At 33.6% G+C, this 25,180-nt stretch overlaps 1 protein-coding gene and 2 non-coding genes across 4 annotated transcripts in view; all 3 read left to right on the top strand.

The window, feature by feature from the left end:
* HTR2C (5-hydroxytryptamine receptor 2C) overlaps positions 1 to 25,180 on the top strand; it is a 325,108-nt gene that overhangs the window by 51,660 nt on the left and 248,268 nt on the right. The gene's annotated exons all lie outside the window — the stretch shown is intronic.
* Positions 2,723 to 2,818, top strand: MIR764 (microRNA mir-764). Its single transcript, NR_036041.1, has one exon. It is a non-coding gene; the product is annotated as a microRNA mir-764 (primary transcript).
* On the top strand, positions 15,944 to 16,011 carry MIR1264 (microRNA mir-1264). Its single transcript, NR_035618.1, has one exon. It is a non-coding gene; the product is annotated as a microRNA mir-1264 (primary transcript).

The raw sequence follows: 25,180 nt of genomic DNA on the forward strand, positions 1-25,180 counted from the left end.
GGCACTGAACAGCAAGGAACTCTAGCAACTCAAAGAAGCTGAGGTGTCTTCTGTGAATCCAGCTGATTCAAGGCTACAGGCCCACTTCCCAGTGCAGGTTTTCCTATTTTGAAGGGAGTTGGAAAAGTAACCCTAAAACATCAGTATGGATTATACATCACTTTTGATAATACACGCTAATGCTCCCTTTCACTAACTGGATAAGTTGAGGATAGATCTAGCCTAAAAGGAATCTGATGAGCAAGAGAAAATTATTTTTACTTCTCAAATATTCATTCTGTACTTGAAAATTGTGGCATGATAAATGTAGTTGTATGTTTATCCATAATTAAATCTGGAGCCTTCTTAATATATAGTATATGCAAAATACAAGATCAAATGCAGATCATGTTTAAGTTGATAGCTCATTCTTTTATCTTTGTCACTTGTCAGAAGTCAGAGACAGATATTGTGTGTGCCTGTACAGGATATAGTTAAAGCCAGGTGGAGTCTACCTCTGACTAATGTATGATTTTCACATTGATATTGATGGTCATGAAGCTAGCAGTAGGGAATTAAATGGAGAGAACTCAAGACTTTATCAAGACAAGTTGAATGAAAACTAAAAGTAAGAAAAAATAGGAGTTATAATAAATGTTTGATCGTAAATGAGTGCTACAAGGAAAGCAAATAATTGTGAGGGTATTTATTTTCTCCAGATTGCACTTTTACACACACAACACCTTGTAAACGTTGTTACCAGGGGTTTCCTCTCACTTTTGGTGTGGTTAGGCATTGGCAGGGAAACTGAAGTCCTTTCAGGAAAATATTCATGGTCAGTACCGTTTACTAATTTTTTAAAAAATAAGTGAATTTTAAGTGTTAAGAAATTTCTACTAGCTTTCCACATAGACCTGTTGACATTTTTTAAGTGTATTTTTTTTTCAGAAATACATAGTCTTGTAGGTTTAAACCTGTAAATATACAGAGGCACTTTTAAAAGTGTTAAATCAGAGATATGAACAACTGAAAACTAACCGATAGGAGCTGGAAATAGAGTTGTAAGCAAATGGTTGGGAATCTGTCTTTTCAAATATACTGCATGAGAAATATAAATCAGTCTTTGTTTTATTCTGCCAGTCATATTAGAATATTCTACACCCTCAGTCTATAAAGCACTCAAAACTTTGAAAACTTCTGACTAAACAGGGAGAAGTAGGAAGAGGAAAAGAAAAAAGCATATGGAATTGCTTGACAATGTGCTGAAATATTAAGCTGCAGACATCTCTGACTAAGTGTATGTGTAAAATAAAGACCAAATTTGAAAGTAGATTATTTATTTTGAAAATGAGCTCAATTATTTCAGGGTCTAGAAGCAAACACAACTTAAACCTCTACTCATCGTGTATGTGTGTCGGTATGTGTTAGTGTTTAATTACCACTGTGGCAAAATAAGAGCATGATCCAAATTCTGTGCCTCATCCCAGAACTTTCAGCGATTATTGACACCTTACAGAGTCATTGTAAAGGATCAGGTGCAGGAAGGAAAATTAAAATGCAAACTCACACTGACGTGCAGAGTGAGTAACCAGTTTTAGAAAACCTGAAAAGCCATGACATTGAGCAAGGCAAACTGGGTTTTAAGCAGGCAATGGGAAGGCTTCGTTTTTTGCAATTGAAAAAAAAGCAAAATTCGCTAAGGGAGAGTGAGTGTAAACCTAAAAGAAAGGAAGCTTAATTGAGACCTACAAGATGGTGGATATGTCTTTTTTCCCTGATGAGCTATGAAACTTTTCAGGGACAGAAATAATAAGAAAATAGATCTGCATCCATTGTGGTTCAGGGTAACTGACTGGGCTCTGTAACAGAGCTATAGGCAACTTTGCTTAATGTAGAAAGAAATGACTCAGGTTAAACAGAATGCTTCACTGATTTTTCCAAACAAACCTACTTAAAGAATTTGAGAAACAGGGAGTTTCCTCTCAGATAAGCTAGTGAAAACCTACTCATGCCCCAAACAATGTAGTAAACATAAATTGAGAGTGAGCAACAAAATAGCCTGAGAGTTCAATATAATGTGGAAATTCATAATTTAGAAACAAAGTCTGTCATTTTTAATACCTTCAAACAGGAATTTAACAATGTCTGTCACTGTCCATCTTTGAAATGCGGAGGTATGAGATGTTATATAACCAAGATCTTTAGGTTAGCAAGCATATAGATCAAATATGTTGTAAATGGAATCCTTGTACAACTTTAAACCTTCTTAAAGTGATAATTTGTAATATGTTTTTGACCATTATGTAATACTTTCTTAGTCAACTGTTTCAGTAATATTTTACAAGAAGAATGAATAACCTTAATGATCTCGAATATTTCTGGTTTTACTTTTGCTTGAGCAGTTTCATAAATGAATATTTTACTTGGCACATTATTTTTATTATTAAAAGAAAAAGGGCTTCTCCTATTACAAAAAGTAGTTCTATAAATATTTTGATCAAACTTTTAAACTATGTGACAAAACAATGTGAAATAAATATTTCAAATGCCATTTATTGATGAGTAAATTGTAAATATTGCTAAATTCCATTTACAAATTCTTGGAGGAACTTGGTTTTTAAAGGAAAACATCATGATCAGTGTATGGATGTGCTCATTAGGAGACTCTTGGCCTTTTTCAGAAGATTATACTCTGCCATAGTATAAAGAATCCTGGTGTGTTCGGGTGATATTTTCAATCTGAAATCTAGGAGGCAGGTGCTCACTTGTCCTCCTCCATGCTTGGAAAATACAGGGAGGAGGCCATAGTGGCAACTGTTACCATGATTAATTTCGTTGGGATAGAAGATGGACCCGCTGGTTGTAATCAATGCATTGAGGACTCTCAGATCAATGGGACTGTGAAATTTTAAACTCCTCAAGGTAGAACACAGTGGTAATGTTTTGAAATTTAAAGATTTTGAAATGCAAGCTACTTTTCTCAGGCCATTTCTTCTAAACAACACAACATAATGTTTAAGCCATGTGTTGTTCACAGATTATAATGTTGCAGTGATAAAATGTATACTCCATTGGCAAAAATAAACAGCGGTAAAGGGACTGAGATTCTTGATTTTTAACTTTGTATTTAACCTTGTGTAATGCTGCCTGGAAAATTTTTGTAAAAGTATGAATAGATGTAAGAAGATTAATATATTATTACTGTATTTTACAATCTTTCTGTCCTTGAGTTTGAAGTATATTACAGGTTAAGGTTAAGCCAGGAAGTAAGATTGCTTTATAGAACTTTATAACTTTCAAAATTGACATTTGAAGAAATTGTGCTATACTATAATAGTGAAATAATAGTAATTACAAAGTAAATATAATCATCATTGAAATATAAATTTTCATACATTTTTTGTTCAACAAATATTTATATAATACTTAATATATGAAAGGTATTTTCCATTCATAATCTATTTATCTTTAATGATAATCATTTTAGCAGTCTAATACTGGAGGTAGTATTTTCTTCAATTGACTGATGATAACGAATCCTCGAACCATGAAAAGTAGAATTGGATATTGTCAGTCTCTACATCTCTACTTAAATGTATTTTACATTCACTTTAAATGAAAACAATGAAACACAGATATCATTAAGAGTGATTATTGATTAGAAATAATCAAGGGAGTCTTCTTATATGACACGGAATGCTAGTTAGAATAAAGTACACGGATGGGCCACTGGGAAGTTGAACATTAAAGACTTTGCCAATCACATCTTATCATTTGCCACACTGCAGGTAGAGATTTATCCACATTTTGATCTTATAAGACTCAAATCTCATAGTACACGAAAGGTGTGTGTTACAGAGTGTTTTCAAGCTATGACATACCACAATGAAGCTTGACAGTAAATGTTTAATGGTTGGCTCTTTTGGTAACAAATTGGGCATATTTTTAAAATTATTGACATTCATTTTTGCAATGGCACAAACATCTTTTGAAGACTTACTAAATACAGGGCACTATGCTAAGTGTAATGAAGACAAAAGCAGATTCTGTGCATTCAAGTAGCTTACAGTCTGGGGAATAGAGATTTCTTGACCTTATTTCAAAAGTAGGACCTTTCTATCTTATGGATTTGTGATACAACATCTATTTTATTGCGCTGTTTCTCCTTGTTTCGTTCTCTTTCTTTCTTTCTTTTCCTTCCTTCCTTCCTGTCCTTCCTTCCTTCATTCTTTCCCTCTCCCTCCCTCCCTCTTTCTTTCTTTCCCTCCCTCCCTCCCTTTTCTTTCTTTCTTTCTCTTTCTTTCCTTCTCCTTTCTTTCTTCCTTCCTTCCTTTCTTTCTTTCCTTCCTTCCTTCCTTCCTTCCTTCCTTTCTTTCTTTCTTTTCTTTTCTTTTCTTTCTTTCATCAGTGTCTTTCATCAGTGTCTACACCAGGCTGAAGTGTAGTAGCACAATCGCAGCTCACTATAACCTCGAACTCCTTGTCTCAAGCCATCCTCCTGCTTCTCCTTGTTTCTTAAACTTGAATAAAATGTTTATTCGTAGTAGATTTTCTGCTTTAGCAGATGCCACTGGACTCTGTTGACATATAAAATTCACGAATAGATGCATATATTTTCTCTTAAGATAAAACTGTTTTCTGCTTTTGCATAGTCCTTATATTTTAGAACATGAAATCAGTTACCCCTGTACTCTGTTAGAAGCTCTTCTGATATGGTGACATTGATTAGTATATTCTCATTTAAAAGTGGAGAAACAGTTCTGTGAAATACTGAACATGGTTTTCTGACTAGCTCTCATAGTGAGGGTTTTCTTTTATGATTTGATTAGTTTTCAAAGTAAAAAAAAAATCTGTGTCTTTCCAGACTTGGATAGGTTCAAGTGGTCATCTATATAAGATCAACAAGGGATAAGTTGATTTTCTTTCAACACTTGCTTTCAACATTTTACTTTTTTCCTCATTAAAATTCAAATTGCTCTCAAGAGCAGAGAAGTATGACTACATTTCCCAACACATAATAATGAAAAATATCATTGAGAAAGGATGTTATGCCATTTTATTTTATTTTCAGTTCCGGGGTACATGTGCAGGATGTGCAGGTTTGTTACATAGGTACACGTGTACCATGGTGTTTTGCTGCACCTATCACCCCATCACCTAGGTATTAAGCCCAGCACGCATTAGCATTTCATCTTGATGCTCTCCCTCCCTTTACCCCCACTCCCCGGCAAAAAGCCCCAGTGTGTGTTGTTCCCCTCCCTGTGTCCACGTTTTCTCACTGTTCAGCTCCCACTTACAAGCGAGAACATGTGGTGTTTCATTTTCTGTTCCCGTGTTACTTTGCTGAAGATAATGGCTTCCAGCTCCATCCATGCCTCTGCAAAGAACATGATCTTGTTCCTTTTTATGGCTGCACAGTATTCCATGGTGTATATGTACCACATTTTCTTTATCCAGTCTATCATTGATGGGCATTTGGGTTGATTCCATGTCTTTGCTATTGTGAATAATGCTACAGTGAACATACGTAAGCATGTATCTTGATAACAGAATGATTTATATTTCTTTGGGTATATACCCAATAATGGGATTGCTAGATCAAATGGTATTTTGTTATGCCATTTTATCAGGATGTGGTCTTCATTCAGGCAGTAATGAAATAAAGTACATTAATTTTTATACATTTTTGGAAATATCAAGGCTACATCTTCATAGCTTAATTCCTATTACTGTGCCTTATATGAAAAAATATGCAATCTAAGAGGAGGGAATTGCCATAAATTAAAACTTTGAGTGTTTAATTAATACTATGTGATACCATCATATAGAAAGTTTAAAAAACTTAAGCAAATATTTTATTTTGAAGCTTAGGAATATACAAGTTAGTATCTTATATGTAACACGGGTAGATGCCAGTCAGATTAATAAGTGAGACATTTGTTTATGTTTTTATTCATTTTTTGATGTATTTACTTAGGCTTTAGGTGTTGTTGCTTGGCTTTTGTTTTGTTTGTAGGGCTGCTGTACCTGAATGATAACATTTTTCTAGCTTCTGAGTTTGTTTAGAAAAATGTGTGATCTTGTAATTTAGGGCAGTGGATTGTAATTTTTTATAGAAATTAGTTTTTAACAAATTAGTTTTTTTATAGAAAGATTTATTGGACTGATTATGAATTTTCAGTTTACAACTGACACACATAATTGTTTTCTTGTTAACAATAAGCTTTAGCCCCCAATGATTTTATAATTATCTTCCAACATTTTGCATATTGGTGTTATTGATGAGTAAATCAAGAAAAAATTTCAGCAATGAATTTTGCACAATAGAATCAATTTTCTACAAAAATAACTTGAAAATAGGAGACATGATTTTTAAAAAGGAGAAACAATGGTATTATTAGTGAATTAAATGTGAACTTTGTGATATCAGATTATTTTTGCTGTTTTAGGGGTTCACACTTTCATTCTATGTAAGTGAAGTTCCTAGATAAATGAGTCTTTGCAGATTACAGAGCATTCAAAATATATTAGGTTGGTGCAAAAGTAATTGCTGTCTTTGCCATTACTTTTTTTTTTTTTTGCACCAACATAATATATGTCTTATTGTTTGCAAGAGCCATGAAATCTAGGTTATTGATTTGTGTCTTAGGGGAAATGGGAGTAGCAATATTGATTACTTTGTAATCTTTATTTTGTCTTCTTTAATATATATGTTAGTGTTTTTAATGCAAACTTCTTATTGCCATAAAGCTTTATCAGCCTTCACATACTATTTATGACTATGTTGGCTTTTTTTCAAGTGAAAATATGAACCACAGTTAAATTGGATGATTTAACCTGGGCAGTGTGGGGATAGTAACAGGGTGGGAAAGAGTCTTTGAGCTTTGACTTTGTGTCATGTCTGGAAAATCCAAATTAATCCGTTTTAACAGGATTAAGCTCTCAGTGTGAAAGTACTTTGCTAGGAAATTATCAAAGCACAAGTTAATTAGAACACAGAGCTCCTTGCATGGGCTGACAGTTATTAATTACATGTTCTTGGGCTGGCTTAATTTCAGGCAATTTACTGCTAAAACAAAAAGTTTCTCTTAGTTTTTAGTCTTGTAGAGAAAAAACAATCCCTCAAACTACCAACTGCGAAATAACTGCTGTATAAGGTATAAAGAAGACATATTTTAGATTTAAGTTCTTCAGCCAGTGTTTTTGGTCATTTTATTCCCTTCACTATAAATGTGAATTCTAACTGCAGTTAGTGGAACAATTTGGGAACTTGTGTGTTTGCCTAAGTAAATAGAGTGTTCAAAAATTGATGTAGCTACTGGTAGATAAGTGTGAGTTTGCCTTGTTTTAGGATTAGATACATTTCTGAGAAGGGCTGCGCACGGTGGCTCATGCTTGTAATCCCAGCTCTTTGGGAGGCGGAGGCAGGCGGGTCACTTGAGGTCAGGAGTTCGAGACCAGCCTGGCCAACATGGTGAAACCCCATTTCTACTAAAAATACAAACAAAATTAATCTGGCATGGTGGCACACACCTGTAATCCTAGCTACTCAGGAGGCTGAGGCAGGAGAATCGCTTGAGCTGGGGAGGTGGAGGTTGCAATGAGTAGAGATTGCTCCACTGCAGCCTGGGTGGCAGAGTAAGGGAGACTCCATCTAAAATAAATAAATAAATATATATATATATATATATATATATATATATATATATTTCTGAGAAGTTCTATGTAACTATACTTTTTTTAGCCATATTGTAAGTGCATGGGAAATTATTTAATGAGCTTTATGAGCCTCGGAGGTTCACATCATGGGATTACTAGAACCATTGCATTGTTCCCTTTTAATTTTTTCTCCTCATACTTAAATAAAATTATAATCTTATTCTTAAAAATTAGATTGGTCTTACCTCTTTATGGTTTATCGAGTTGGCATATCACCTACTTATGGGATCTGAACGTTTTGGTGCTTGAGCCTCTGTTGAGTATTACATGCCTCTGCTAATAAACTAAGTACTGCTAGAGGCAATTATTTTGAGGTAATTATTTTCTCAAAATTGAAAGTATTAATGATTGGTGGTATCATACTGTGGAAAATAAATGAAAAGTGAGAGCATAGTAATTAAGTTCTTAGTTCTTAATGCTGAGTTTCTTAATTATGGTTAGTCCATGTCATGATGTAAGTGGCTGAGGATGTCAGGGTATTGCCCAGACATACAATGAAAAGATGAGTCAACAGAGAATGAGGGCTCAAAAAATCACCAAAGTGCATTGTCTATAAAAAGCAGGTGGAGAGAAAGGAATATAACATTTTTCAGGAAGGGATTATGGGCAACTGGAAGGAAAAGACACATGAAAACAATCCAAAACACAAGAAAAGGCAGCATTTCATACCTCTATTGTTTGAGGGCAGGGGGCAGACAGAATTTCTGAGCTGATGGCAGTAATCCCTGTTCTACTGAGTACTATAAAGCCACTTAGCTACAAAAGAGAGAGAATGAAGTATAAGGAAGCTAAAAAAAAATACGTAACATTGAAAAAGATGTATAAGTATCAAGTTGTGACAGGAATGTAAAATATAGAAGAAAATTGCTATATTAAGGCTCACATAAGGAAAAAAAAGTGCCTCAAGAAAACAGCATGAAAAGATAGATTTATGCAGGAGGAATTAAGGAATATGAGAAAATGTAGTGGACATGCCTGAAACACAGACATCAGTTTCCCTGGGTAGAGGAGGGAGTGGTTGATGGGGGAAGTAGAAGAAGGAGAGAGAGAGAGAACGTAATAATAAAAAAAATGAGTAAATGACAAAAAATTAGGGAAGCAAACTGCCCCAGTTGAAAACTGATTTCCAGAAGCATAAAGGATAAAGTTAAAGGGAGAATTTAAGAATTTAGAGTTTAAGGGGAATCTTGGATAATTAATTAAAATCAGGCAACTATGAGCAACATAATTGAAAGTAGGTACATGCACTGTGTGTTTAGTATAAGAATGCAAAAGGCAAGTTGATAAAAATGCAAAAGATTGTGGTGATTTATGCAAGTTCAGGGCAATAAATAAGAAAAAGACATTTTTATGAAAAAAGATAAGATATGGACCTTTTCTGAATGATCTTTATCAATCATTAGATAGGATCAGTATTCTAAAACAAGCATTAAAAAGTTGTTAAAATATAAGAAATCTAGGAAGGTTGATGGATGATTGTGAATAAAATGGAAAACCGGAAAAGAGAAAATTAGATTTGTGAATATTATGCACCACAAGAGATGAGATTGCCTCTTTTCTATGTGCAATAAAAAGGTCTAAGGATTTTTGTACTTGAACTTAAAAGAATTTATGCACATTATTTATGTTTTCAGATTAGCTACAGTATATCTTAAAACCATTATGGAAGTAAATATTGAGTAGATTAATTAAAGTTTTATATCAATTCAGATAAATACTTTAAAGGTTTAATTTATTGACAAATATCATTTGAAATTAGTAGGTAAAATCATCTAGGTTATTAAAATTATTTAAAGCATATTTAGATTTTTGTGATATTCTTAGAGACATCTGTGATTTGACCATATGGCTGATCGTTCTATTTTTAGTGCATACCACAGATCTGTTAATAAAGGCTAAATTGTCTTTAATTTTAGGTTCAGACCTATGATAAATATAAATTAACCTTACAATTTTTTCCTAATCCATAGAATAAATTTTAAATTGTTAAAAATCACAACATTATTTTTCCTTAAAAGGAAAATACCTCTGTCTTTTTATCCAGAAGTACAAATTTTCTAAGATATATACGTTGCTAACAGTTGTGAGGTAATATTTCACTCTGCTTTTAATTGCATTTCCTTGATGATTCGTGAGGAACATTTTTTCATAACCCTTTTGGCCATTTGTATTTCTTCTTTTGAGAAATGTCTATGCAAATATTTTCTCCCACTCTGTGGGGTGTCTCTTCACTCTGTTAATGTGCAGAAACTTTTTAGTTTGATGCAATCTCATTTGTCTATTTTTGCTTTTGTTGCCTGTGCTTTTGGGGTCATATCTAAAAAATCATTGCTGAGACTTTTCCCATATGTTTTCTTCCAGTAGTTTTACAGTTTCAAGTCTTACGTGCAAGTCTTTAATCGCCTTTAAGTTGATTTTTGTATTTGATGTGAAAGATAAGGGTATAATTTCATTACACATTAATTCACATTTCTCTGGTGATTAGAGATGATGAACATTTTTTTTTCATATATCTGTTGGCCATTCATATGTCTTCTTTTGAGAACTATCTATACAGGTCATTTGCCCATTTCATTACTGCATGATCTCACTTACATGTGGAACCTGAACAAGTCAAACTCATAGAAATAGAGAGTATAATGGTGGTTCCCAGGGGCCTGAGTGGGGAGGAAGGTGAACGGGGAAAGAACAGTTGTTGGTCGAAGAGTAAAAAGTTTCACCTAGGAGGAATGGGTTCTAAGAATCTTATTGCACAGCATGAGGACTATAGTTAATAATAATGTAATGTATATTTCAAAATAGCTAAAAGAATGGATTTTAAATGTTCTCCCTACAAAAAAATGATACGTATTTGAGGTTATGGCTATACTAATTAGCCTGATATGATCATTCCACAATGTATGCAAGTATCAAAACATCACATTGTATCCCATAAGTGTATACAATTATTATTTGTCAATTAAAAATAAAACTTAAAAAATAATTTGACAACATGCTTTGATTTACATTTTCCAGCATGAAAAATGGTCTTTACATCCAATTTTAAAATCACCCTTTTAATTTTCCTCAACTTCAAATATGTATAGGTAGTTTGCTTAGCACTGTTCAATTCTCTGTTTACTATATGCCTACTGTGGGCCAGACACTGTGGCAGGTGTTAGGAACCCAAAAAAGAATGTTGTAATATTTGTTAATTAATTGCTCCTAGCCTTGTAGAGGAGAGAGATGTGCAGACAAATAATTAAAACAAAATCGTATGAATGTAATGTTAGAAATAAGCATGAGGTATACAAGTAAGCTAGAGGAAGAAATGGTTGGCACTATCAGTGCAGGCTTCACAGAGAGCATGATATCTAGCAGGACTCTGTGTAATGACTATGAGATGGCCAAGCATAAAAAGAGGTCAGAGACATTGCAGGCAGAGGAAACAGCATGTGCCAAAACAGAGATGTGTGGAAACAGTGTAGTCTGTATTTTGCTATTGCTATTATAGGGGAGCAGAAATATCATCACCCATCCTGTGTTAATGGCTGTACTCCCTGTAAGAAAAGACAGATTAATAAGAGAAAAGCATACAAATTTATTTAATATAAGTTTAAAATAACATGGGAAACATCATAAAGAAACGAAGACCCAAATAAATAAGTAAACCTTTTTATTTTCAGTGCTAGGTTTGGTGCAAAAGTGGATAGTAGTGGAGAAGTATGATTGGATAAAAAAGTATGATCTAATGTAATAAAACTTGAGGGAACTTAACAAGGCCTATTTGTTCAGATTCCCCTCTGTGACTCTGTATTTTCAGAGATAAGAATGTTCCTTTCTTTTGGGTGTAGGGAGTGCAGTTCTCAAATGAAGATCTTATGACTTGCTTCAGAGGAGAAGGGTGAGGGGAAAGTGAGAATGACCTTCCTGCTTCTGCTGTTTTCTTAAATGTCAAGGTGCCATGTTTTGGAATAACACGTCCTGGTCTCCATCATTATTGTACTACTACGGTCTTCTAGAAACTTCCTTTTTCCATTAAAAGTTATACAAGTCCAGGCATCGTGACTCACCTCTGTAATCCCAGCACTTTGGGAGGCCGAGGAGGGAAGATTGCTTGAGCCCAGGTGTTTAAGACCAGCCTAGGCAACATAATGAAACCCCATCTCCACAAACAATACAAAAATTAGCCAGGCATGGTGGCATGTCCCTTTAATCCCAGCTACTCAGGAAGCTGAGGTAGGAGGACTGCTTGAGCCCAACAGGTTGAGGCCGCAGTGAGCCATGATTGTGCCACTGCACTCCAACCTGGCAACAGAGTGAGACCTTGTCTCAAAAAAGAAAGTTATGCAAATTGACAGATTGTTGGTGTCATCATCATTATTGCTTAGTCTGTGTTAGGCTCTCGTACTTTAAATAGTTTTCTCCCGTATATCTCAATATATGTCATTTTTAGCTTTAGGCAAATGTTCAGAGACATGAGTGCTATATTAGCTCAGTAAAATTTTAGAAGTCTGTCCCTTAACAAATATTTCAAAATCCCCCTTTTCTGTATTGGAGTATGGAAACTAACATGTACCAAAAGTTTACTTTGGTGATAATTTATTGATTGCCTACTGTGTGCTACATACGGATACTTTAACGTCAGCAGATCTTGGCTCCAAGAGAACAGCAGTACATAAATTTAGATTCAGGCTTTATTTTCTCCCTTTTGCCCCCAATTATTTCATTTTTTAAGTATTTTCCACATATGATCATGACAATTATAGTACTAAATCTATAGTGTCTAATACACTTTTCAAGCACTTGGGAGGATACTATATTTTTATTTGTCAAATTCAGCTTTTCTCCATACTATTTAAATGTTATTCAGAAGATATTAATAGTTGGGAGCAGATTTTGTTACATTTGCCTATTGGCTGTTAATACAAACAGTAGTTTTTATTTTTGTGCTTTTTTCTTGATGATTAATTATTTTTATAATTCCCAATACAATATGGTACAGCAGGCTTTCTTTCAGTACAAAGAAACACAGTGTTTATCCTACTGTAAACACTGTTAATGCAGTTTTCTCTGAAGAATGCTTTGTTTCTTCTGAATTGGGGGACACCAGCAAGGCTTTTAGCCATAGGAACATAAGAAATTCTTGTGGTCACAGAGCAAAGGTAATCTTTCATCTTTTCTGTGTTATTTTTATTTTTATTTATTTTTGTTGTTGTTGTTGTTTGTTTGTTTTTTAATTTTTTGATGGAGTCTTGCTCTGTCGCCTAGGCTGGAGTGAAGTGGCGCGATCTCGGCTCACTGCAACCTCTGCCTCCCAGGTTCAAGCAATTCTCCTGGCTCAGACTCCTGAGTAGCTGGGATTACAGGCACGCATCACCATGACTGGCTAATTTTGTATTTTTAGTAGAGACGGGGTTTCACCATGTTGGCCAGGCTGGTAACGAACTCCTGACCTCAAGTGATCCGCCTGCCTTGGCCTCCCAAAGTGCTGGAATTACAGGTGTGAGCCACTGTGCCCGGCCTTTTCTCTGGTTTTGAAGATTTGTGTAGCATCACCATTCAGTCATTTCTAACTGAACAACAGGTGAGGAGTAGGAAACATAGTTTCATCCGTATACGGAATTTTGCCTGACTTCCTATGAAACAGAAATAGCATGAGCTTGACGTTTCTGTCTATTTTGACAGATCTGGAGAATGAACACAAAGTGGATAGCATAAATCTCTAATTTGACTACATTTAATGTCTAAGTCATTACTTTATTGCAAAGTACCATATGAATGAAAATTAATGTTTACTAAACAGATGAAAGGAAAATTCCCAAGTCCAATTTGCAGATCATTTAGATGGTAAAAGAGGCCCCAGTTTAATGTATTAAGAGGATTCAGAAATCATTCTGAATATTAGTTGTTTAGTTGATTTTAACACATCATTCCATGCTTAAGACTGTTCAATGCCTTTCTATCTAAACTCCTTATTATTGCATACAACATGTTAATAATATGGTCCTAGGGTTTTCTCCCTAATCTCATTCTTTAGAAATCATTTTGTCACAGTGGTTCACACCCACCTTAAAGTCATTTGTACTTGGTGTTCTCTCTGGAACACTAGTTTTCCATTTCTTCAAATGACTAGATCATCCTCATTCTTCGAGTCTCATGTCATATGTAACTGCTTGGAAGAGTTCCATCCTGACCATGCCATCCAAACTACTCACTCCCATTTCTTGTGTTGATCTGTTTTATCTTTCACAGCATTATTACTGTATACAATTTTCTTGTTTATTTGTTCTCTTCTTTATTATCTCCCTCTTTCTGCCCCATATTGTAAACTCCCTTGTAGACAGCTCCTCATCTGTCTTGTTCAGTTTGCTTTCTATTGAAGTAAGAATAATAAGTAATCAAAATAGCTACCATCCAGCTGCTCTATTGAATCTTAAATCTAGTCAGGGCTGTCGAATTGAACAGTGAGGTAGAGGCTCTTGGAAAGATTTCAAAGACACAGTAAGATGATGAAAAGATTAGAAAATAAAACCTATGAAGAGGAGAAAATGGTGACATGGGTTGCAGTATTAACTACCCCAGAATAAGAATCCATTATATTTGCTCACTTCTTGCAGTTTACAGAACACTTTTGCATGTATGAACTCCGTTAGTATTTTACATAATATCTACATTTATGATTATCCCTGTTTTACAGGCATAGAAACGGAGGCTAGGGGAATTTAACTGACTTGTTCAAAGACAGATAGTTATACAGTATTATTTATGTTTTCTCAGTTCTAAGGCCAATATTTTTTCCATGACACTACTTTTGGTTTAGTCTTCAAAGCAAATAATTTAATTTGGATGTGATGAACAAAGATGTTTAATATTAGGGATTATAAATTCTGATAAGTTATCCCAGTTGTTCCCAGATAAATTTGGAATTCCTTTTGAATAGATATTCATCTGTCTGGTATGGTTTGGAAGAGGGTAGAGGGTATGGCTAGAGGGTAAGAGACTACTTAGATATTGTCTCTTCAAGCTTTAAAATCCTATAATCTTTTGGCTAAGTTTTTGACTTTCAAAATTAATCATTTCAAATTTACTTAACATTTAAAATTTGATCAAATGATACCACCCTTTGAGCCTTCTATCACAACTGGACTTGGCTCTAGGATGTGCTCATTGCATGGGCTGTGTATAGTATTATTCAATACCCAGAGCATGCAGTGTGAACATAATAGAGATTGAAAGACAGCCAGAAGGGTAAAACATGAATTCTTAAAGAGTAATTTTGTACTTCATGTAGATTTTTTTAACTCTCCATTTTCAGCTGTTTACTAACTATGCTTCCAAATTCTATTCCACAACTGAAATTTTAAACTCACAACTTAAATTTGTATGTTGCTTCTATTATAATACATTTTTTATTCCTCTTTTATTTACATTAAAAATTTGCTGAAATTTCACATGAATAGTCAAAGTTAGCTTTCAGTAGCAGTTAGAAGCATTCTTTTAATAGAACTATAAAAATACATTTGGAAGAACATTATTATGATCTTTCATCATGTTGAAATTTCTTTTGATGACACATCAGATGCTATTTACAGATGATAATTGAAATCTCCATAGTATAATTTTACCTCATGATGATATCAGTGAACATATCATCTTGTGATCAGCTAACTGGATGTTTCTTTAACTCATTTATTTAAAATTTCACATAATTTCCAGGTGTTTTTTTTTATAATGAGAATCTGTTACTTCAACAATTCTAAGTAGATCATATGTCTTTGATTTGAAATAGGAAAAAAAATTTCCTAGACTGTTAGAATGATTTTGTTTGGTTGGAAAGCTGCGTGATCTCTGCATATAATTCCAAGTATAAAATGTACTTGCTGCAGTCCTGACTATATTCCTTATAATTAGAAAATTTATTTTTATTTTTTGCGTCTCCTTGCTTGTATCAGGAACCAAAACTAAACTTAGTCACCTAATAGCCAAATATTTAGAAGTACTTGTTAAGAGGCCTAGTCCAAAACATGAATAAGAAATGTTATAAGTGGAAGAAAAATAACAGAAGTTCACTTAAGTGAGAATATAAATGGAATAGAGGTGGGAAATGGATTTATATAGAAAGAAACATTTTAATACATGCTGATTAGAAATATTGCGGCATTTTCTGAAATATTATCAAACTGAAAATTATGGTCTAATAGTTTTAAAGAAAATATCATAACATATTCAACACATTGTGTTTCTCCATGCCTGGCATATAGCAGGTCCTCAATAAGTATTTGTTGAAAGAATAAATAAACCAACAAGTCTTATTTGAGCACCTGTTATGTGGAGGATACAATCCTACGACCCAGACAGACCTTATGATCTAGTATGGGAGAGAAGAAATATAAGGAGAATGCACAAGTGATCGCCATATCTGAAAGTGTGTGATAAGAATTAAAGAATTGGAAAAGGTTAGAGGAAGGCCAGATTATTTCTCATCTGGGAAACTTTTGGGGAGAAAAGGGGACTTGAGCTTGGGATTCAGTAAGAATCAAGTGCACAAAAGTATTTATTGTAGAAATTTGAGCGAATATATAAATATTATTAAACCAATATTATTATAAGACAGTCAATAAACTAAAACAAGAATTATATCATCAATAAATCTTGTTATAATCATCCATTCTTAACTTCATTTGCACATTCCATTGATATAATATGAAATAGTCTAGGTTCCTGCAAGCCTCTTTGTCACTTAGCTTTTTTTTTCTTTACTACGTTATATAATTTATAGGCAGCATATCCAAAATGTTTCAGTAATTACTCTGCCCATCATTTTATTCTTCGGGTTAAATTTCTAGCCTAAGTTATTAAAAATTAATTTAAATAATGAAAATAACTTTAGTTATGTCTAATTTAAAAATTCCTATTAAATATGTCAAATAATAGTTTATTTATTTTTAACCTTTTTCTTCCTGAGAAGATCAAAGATCTTAGCATATTTCTTTCTATTTCCTCCTAGGACATCTTTGTGAGGAGTAGTTGGTGTCAGGAAAAGTTAATTTTATCAGGTTAGGGAGAGTGTTAGGAGAAAAGCAAACTGATTGCCCCACCCAAAATATTTATGCCTGTCTTGTAAGTGATATGCAGATCACTTTGACTCTAAGCTAGTTTTCTCATCCCCTTTTCATGCAACTTGCTTCTTACTGACTTTGCCATTTATCAGCTAGAACCTTATTATGTGCATTCTCCTCCTATTTTCCCTCCTCTCCCTCCTGTTTCTCCTTGTTCATCTTTCTTCTTTATTAAGTGTACAAGGATTATGCAGGCTTTGTTCACCATTCTATATCTAGCTACAAACACTTTCTATAGGGTTGAATTGGAATCCATATAAATGTTTGCTGAATAAAGTAATAACCACCCGCTTTGGAAAAGTCAGCCCATTTAAATATACTAATCTAAGAAAATCAGTATAGGAAGATTAATCTGACTTCTGAATGTACATAGTGCATACTAAAATAAAATGTGGTCAGCTTTTATTTTATTCACTCTTTTGCAATATTTCTGCTACTACGCTGCAGAACCTTGTCTGTCTCATACTCCTTCAGCACTTATTAGGTGTGTAATCTTGAGCCAGTGAATTAACCTTCCTGAGCCTTTAGATATAATATGAGACTAATAATATCTTGTCTATCTGAAGACAGTAAAATGGATTAGAAAGTCTATTGATCCAACTTATGATAAATGAAGATGTGAATAAAATTTTTTAAAATTGATTTATAAAAATTATACTGTTTTCTGCTCTTTGCTTATTAGTTACTGTAACTAATTCCTCATGAGATTCCAAAACCCCTTAACTTAAAAAACAATAAAATAATAGATGTATGTGTGTGTATGTGTATATATGTATATATACTCATATATATATAACATATATATCATATATATAATTTTTTCGCTAAAAACTCATGGTACCTACCTAGTAATGGTGATTATTATCATCAGTTAGAAGTGTGTAATTCATGAAATTTCTAAAAACAAATTCAAATCAAAAGCTTTGGTATGCATATTTAATGATATATTTTGAAGAGTTAAAGCTTAAGTAACCATCACCAGTGTCCTTTCAATTGCCATAATTGTAGAATAATTTTTTATTGGTTGGCTGTTTTTCTTTTTTTTTTACTGGCACTGAAACTTTACCCCACATTGTTCTTTTATTCATTAACTAAAGTTGTACCCTAATACTTGGTTCTGTACTAGGAGCTGCAGATACAGCAATGAATAAGACACAATCCCTCCCTTCAAAGAGATAACATTTTATTGGGAGAAGTAGGCAATAGAGCAGACAATTAATATACTGTGTTGAAGTGCTATAGCAAGAATGAGCTCAGGATACATTGTGAACATATGAAAGTTCTCCGAACCCAGCTAGAGGGTAGAGGAGTCAGTCAGGGAAAGCTTCCTAGAGGAGGTGATGTCAGTATTGTATTTCTCCTGCCTATACATGTCCTTCCCAGGGAGGTTGAAATGCAAATTATTTAAACATTTAGTATCTAAGTGAGATATACAGTAAAAATTTATCGTTTGGTTATACTGGCTACTTAATGTTTAGTACTAAACGAAACTACAAAACACATTACCAGGACTAGAGATGGAGTAGAAAAGAAAAAAAAAAAACCATACCAAGAATGAAGAGGCAGTTTTCACAAACCTGCTAAGTAAAGAATAAGGTATGATTAGGAATCAGATGCTTACTAGTAGACTTCTTGGAGACTAAGAATCAGAAGGCTGAATGGAATTTAGGTGACAATGCTAAAGATTTTTCTAAGAGGGTGATGTATTTAGGTTAAGTAACAAACATGACAGTTAATTTGAGTTGTGTGCTTTAGGTTGTTCATAGAACTGAGAAACTGGGATCAGACCAAGTTACCATTGCACTATTTCTGTTTTAAATGGTCTGGTAAACCACCTGTCTAAACTATTAGTCAAAATGTGCTGATATGTTGTAGTGATTACCTTATTATCTATTCCTAATAATACTCCTACAATGTGTTTTCAGCCCATATTGGAGTATGGCTAATGCACTATGTTAATATTCTTTTGCTAGATATGTTCATTTTAAAGTTGTCAATTACTTTTTGTTGTTCCTCAAGTTCTTGTGTATTTTTGGCACATGCCATTTAAGTGTAATTTTTTACTATATTTTATGAAAATAATTTTTACAGTTACCTCATGTATCAGCCCAAAATGTTAGTAAATGACTTGTCTTCCTACAACTCTGGATGAGATATATCTATATCTGCCTTTTAGGGGCTGGTGGGGCTACACACTGTAGAATTCTTTTCTACCTCTTAAATTCCATTGGCTTGATTGGATTCCTTCGGAACATATTATACCTTCTTGAGTTTTGTGTAAAACTCTACCCTTCTGATTTTACCTGTTAATTAAGTTTACAAGAATGACTTGCTGAATCATGGCACATTTATTTTGATTATTCCCATCCTGGCTTTCTTCATATTTCCGTTATCATTTCAAATATGCATTTAATTTTTGCTTGCATGGTAATTTCAGCCAACTTACCTTCATTTAGGTCAGTTTGTACAAGAAAATTAATTATCTTATTGTTTCATCCACTGGATTGATTTCTGCTACTGTATATACTTTTATATATGCAATATACAAGCCAATAGTTTGTTCTTTTCTTTTGGTGCCTTCTGTAAAACTGGGGACCATTGTCAATTAATTGATGGCTCACAGATTTCTTTCTGACCTCTATTACCTTTTCTGAACTTCCTGTATCACAGAATCACCTATCATTTTATTGTGTTCACTTTGTTGGCTTAGATGATTTATTGTCTCACTACTAATTATATAACTAGGGAAATTAGAGATGGAAAGATTAATGTAATCTTCCAACTTCTTTTTGTGCTGTCTGCACTTATATTTTTCTTAGAGTATTGCTTCAACATGAAGAAAAAGAATGCTCATTTAATCACCCATCCATCCAATTTTTAATTTATTTTTTAACTCTCAGTACAATACTTCACACAAAGTTGGTTACAAATGAATGAATATATCAATTTGTTTCTTAATGCAATAAAAGTCCTGCTTTCAAGGAGTCAGGTTCTGCTTTTGCTTTACCTATAACTCTCTATAGTCTAAAAAGGAAGGAGAAATGGAGTGAGAAACAGAAATAGAGAGTTTTTAATCCAGAGAGACAGAGAGTCTTTTTAAATGCAGTATTGCTTAGAAAGAGCTTACTAAGGTAAACTCAAGTCTCAGGTAATTTTTTTTTCTGGAATAGGTTTTATTTTGTGCAAAAATTGTCAAATATAAAAGTAGTTTATGTCTGAATTTGCCATCGATTATCATAGACTTTACACAGAAACCTTCTCATGGAAGATGAATGAATTTTTCTGAAATCACTTTTAAATGTAGCCAATTTGTATCAGATCCTATAACATGAATGTTAACACTGAAGATTTTATTTCACTTCAATCTTAGCCAAAAGACATATTGACCTAGAAAAGGACATATGTGAAAAAAAAACTAAAAATATTAAATATGCTTGCATCATGTCTAACTTGGCAAAGCAAATGTATAATTTATCTTAGAAATAAATATTATATAATAACAGAGTAATAAATAATGTTTACAGTGGGAAGCAGTCTTATCTTCAAAAACAACTTTTCTAGTTGTGATTATAAAACAATCTTGCAAATAAAGAAGTGCAGCTCAATGAAATGTAAAGGCATGCCACTTCAACATAATTTAGCTAGTTGCTTTATCTTGACACATTTCTTGATTTTCATGATATTAGTGTAAAATATAAATATTTTCATACATTTTCCATAACCCGATTGCTCTTTCTTTCCAAAATAATGATGAAATGGAACAAGAAAAAATTGTCTCCCAGCAAATATTTAGACATGTGACATTTTATGTTTTTAAAGGTCATTGATATTTTAGGGTATTTATCTTAACTACTTAATATTTTTAATTGCTTAAATTGCCTTCAGAAGGTGACTACTTTTCTATTTGGTTGCATACATGGAACCCACAATAATAATATGTATGAAAATTTTCCTCTTTATAAATAATTCATGCAAATTCAACAATACACCCTGAAAAGTAAATATTTATCACCTGCGTGTAATATGGAAAACATTTAGTGTTATTAAGAAGTAACCGATTGCAATGAATAGAAGAAATCTGTTTTAATGTGGTAAGTCTACCTCCCTTAAGATACAGTTTGTCTAGGGCAGCTGTGAATTTGTTCCTATACTTCATGGCCCACCTAATCAAATTCTTCAAGAGAGGTAATTATCTTTTTATTCTCATGTTTTAATATATATATTTTATTATGCTTTAAGTTTTAGGGTACTTGTGCACAACGTGCAGGTTAGTTACATATGTATTATTCTCATTTTTTTAAGGTTCACAACTTCCATGATGGAAATAGATTATTAGTAACTATAACTTAAACTCCTGAAGAACAAGCCAATATTTTGTTGGTTTTTTTCTGTGTCTTCTGTGAAACTATTAATCTCGGTCAATTAATTTATGGTTTGGGAGGCAGTCAGTCATGTCATGAAGACCTAATCTATCTAGAATAAAAAAACAAGATGCCCAGGCTTAAAATTTCTTTGTTATAATATAATAGCATTTCTGTAAATAGTAATTTTATTTTTAGAGGAAGAGTAAAACAATTTGTTTTTTGTTTGTTTGTTTGTTTTGGTTTCTCCATGATCCTTGCATTAGATTTTACATTTAATTTAACTTATTTTAATTTTTATCTACGTTTGCTGTTGTTAATACTTTTAAACAAGTACAACAAATAAAATTCCAGAATTGATCGTTTTTATTATTGCAAAAGGTAATCTTTCATCTTGAATATTTATGAATTATCATATTCCCTTCTAACAAGGATAGCAATGACAGTTTCAAATCCTAAATGACTGATACAATTAATTAACCTGTGAAATATAAAATGCTAAAGGAACAAGTCAAGAGAATATATAGAAGTATGAAATCCAAACTAAAATTGTTTTTATCTTTTAGTTTGGAAATATACAGGATATTGCTGAGTTCTGTCTTTATCACCAGATAGCTAAAGTAGAATTTTAGTATGTGCTCATGGAATGGTGGGTGGATGGATGAAGATTATCAGGAATATTGGAGGGTTTCTATTTTATCTCTTGTGGTATGGCATAAATGGTGAAGCATTAAGGTATGAAAATGTCTACCTTGTACTCTCCCATAGTAAATATGATAAGCTATGAAATCTTGAAGTGGAAATATCCACAACTCTACAGAAATATAAATAATTGAATAAGCAGATAAAGGGGGAGAGGAGGGATAACTCTGCCATACAGAAAAATTCCAGTTTATAAATGTGGACACAATTAGGGAAATACAAAATCATCATCAGGCAAACACACAGTAACCATTGTTGTTTCAGGCCAAGTCCACTAATATGTGCTAAAATAAGGGGGGCAAAAGTTTTAGGATAAACAGGGTATTAACATAGTTTCAAAATATCTCCCTCAAGTTATCTATTTGATTACTGTATTAGTTTGTTCTCATGCTGCTAATAAAGACAAACCCAAGACTGGGTAATTTATAAAGGAGAGAGGTTTAATTGACTCAGTTCCACATGGCTGGGGAGGCCTCAGGAAACTTACAATCATGGTGGAAAGGGAAGCAAACACGTCCTTCTTCACGTGCTGGCAGGAGAGAGAAGTGCAGAGCGAAAAGGGGAAAAGTCCCTTAAAAAACTATCAGATCTTGTGAGAACTCACTCACTATCACGAGAACAGCAACATGGGGGTAACTACCCCTATGATTCAGTTACCTCCCACCGGATCCCTCCCACAACACAGGGATTATGGGAACTACAATTCAAGATGAGATTTGGGTAGGGATACAGCCAAACCATATCAATTACAAAGAGGCTAATGTAGCATCATAGAAGAATAATCAGCAGACTTCACTTTAACCAAGTAATCAAGGTTATAACATAGTGACAGTTTTTATGCTCACCCCATCTTCTCACCATCATATAATGCATTGAGAAGAACACAGCATCACTTCTGTAGTATTCTTGCCCCTGCAAAAAAGAATAACTTCAGTCTAATCATCAGACAAACCCAAACTGAAACATTATACAAAATAATTGGCCTGTACTCATTAAAAAATCAAGTTTATGAAATACAAGGGAAGGCTGCCAAACTGTCAAACGTTGGAAGAGATTAAGGAGAAACAACAACTAACTACAATATAGGACAGCTATATACAATATAGTCAACATTCAGGAGAAACAACAACTAAATACAATATAGTCAATATATTGTAATATATTGACTAGAAATATAATATAGGATCCTGGAATGAATACTGGACTAGAAAAAAAACTGATGAAATTCAAGTGAGGTTTATAGTTTAGTTGATAGTTATCTGCCAATGATAATTTCCTCATTTTTATCATTTGTTTACGATTATATAAGATACTTGGGGAACTGAGTGAAGAGTGTACAGGTACTCTCCACCATTTTTACAATTTTTCTCTAAGTCCAAAATTATTTTAAAATAAGTAAATAAGCAAACAAAAAGGCAGAAATACTGTCTGCACCTTTCATAACACAGGCTTTATCAAATGATATAATGAATTTGGATGAAGAAGTAAATTTACATATGTAGTAAAATCGGTGTATCTATTTAATGGACTTTTAAACCACATGTCGGTATCTTTAATGCCACAGATATACAGTGAGATCATAATAACCAGTATGTCAGCTTGAAGAATAGGAACATATAGTTTTACCTTCTAAGATTCAAATTATTATTCATGATTTGTTTAAAGCAAATCAAGGCTGAGTTTGTAACTCTGGAATTTTTAACTTACAGATTCTCTTACTCATTCCTGTCTTCCAAACATAAAACATCTTTATTTCCCTGTCAATTCATTATTAGGAGAAACAAGAATCTTGAAAAAGTCTTTCCTATGCACCCAGCAATAAATGTATTCTACTCCGCCATGGACTGTTTATTGACTTTATTACAAGTCCATTATCTGTTTTCATTTTTACTTCTCCAAAATTGCTAATTAGAACACAACACAACCATTTGCATCCATAGAAACTTTGCGTTTACACGATTATCTCTAAATGGTATTATTTCCATTGAGTTGTATTTCTTTGTGACTTTCCAATCCATATTTTACTAATTCATTTTGTGCATAAAATTGCACATGATTTTTAAATTACTATTACTACATTTTACTTTATTTTAAACTTAACCTTTAATATTGCACACTGAGAATCCTTATAATAGATTTGAAATAAAATGCCCTTTTTAGGATTTCTATGTGTTTGAAATTACATGTATCAGTGAATAAGGTATACTGTCAAATACTTAATACCTTAAGAAGTCATTAATGTTACGAAATTATAGTGAATGGTACTATATTATATTTTGAACGTTTGTGGCCTCTAAACCGGTAGCAAGTCTCTTTTAGATAATTTTGTAAACCCCAAAGTTGTGTATTCTATTTAAGATTATTTATACACTCATGTATTGATTGAGATATCTCTGCAAATATGGTTCATTTAGGATGGATCTTGTTAGTTATTAGAAGTTAATAGTCAAATAAGTATTCCCCTCCCCTAAGCCTCCAGGCTAACTCATGTCTCCCTAACTTTGGCCACAGGCCCAAGCAAGCATCTATTTTTAAAGTGACCCTGGAAGTATGTTTCTTGCCTTCGGAAGTAGAGTGATGCATTATCTGGTTTGAATAGAAAAGTTGGCTGGGCGCGGTGGCTCACACCTGTAATCCCAGCACTTTGGGAGGCCGAGAAGGGTGGATCACAAGGTCAGGAGATCGAGACCATCCTGGCTAACACAGCGAAACCCCGTCTCTACTAAAAATACCGCCGTGGTGGTGGGCGCCTCTAGTCCCAGCTACTCGGGAGGCTGAGGCCACGTAAATACACAATAATTGTTTTGCTAATTAGTTTGAACACTATGAATGAACTTGTAAAAAAGAAAACCTATAATATCCAATAAACCATTCCAAAAAGGAACACGTTTTAAGGGAAATGATTGTATATATGTTATGAGGTAAAATTTATTTTTACTCCAGAATGTCAGCTAGTAATGACACCTGGCTAATTTTCATATTTTTAGTAGAGATGGGGTTTCACCATGTTGGCCAGGCTGGTCTCAAACTCCTGACCTCAAGTGATCCACCTGCGTCAGCCTCCCAAAGTGCTGGGATTACAGCCCTGAGCCACCGTGCCTGGCCTGGAAATCTATAAATAACTATTTTGGCACCTATCCGTCTGCATTCTGACCTCCTTTTGGCATCCAGAGATCTCAAATCCTTGAGCATTTCAGGGACCACTACTGTGTGATACCCAACTGTGGTTTTGTTCTTGACTTTCATTTAAATCTGCCATGAAAACACACATAACAAGCAAGTCTTATGTTTCCTAGGTCCCACTATTTTAAGGTTTAA

Source organism: Pan troglodytes, chromosome X, assembly GCF_028858775.2.
Source record: "Pan troglodytes isolate AG18354 chromosome X, NHGRI_mPanTro3-v2.0_pri, whole genome shotgun sequence".
Lineage (NCBI taxonomy): Eukaryota > Metazoa > Chordata > Mammalia > Primates > Hominidae > Pan > Pan troglodytes.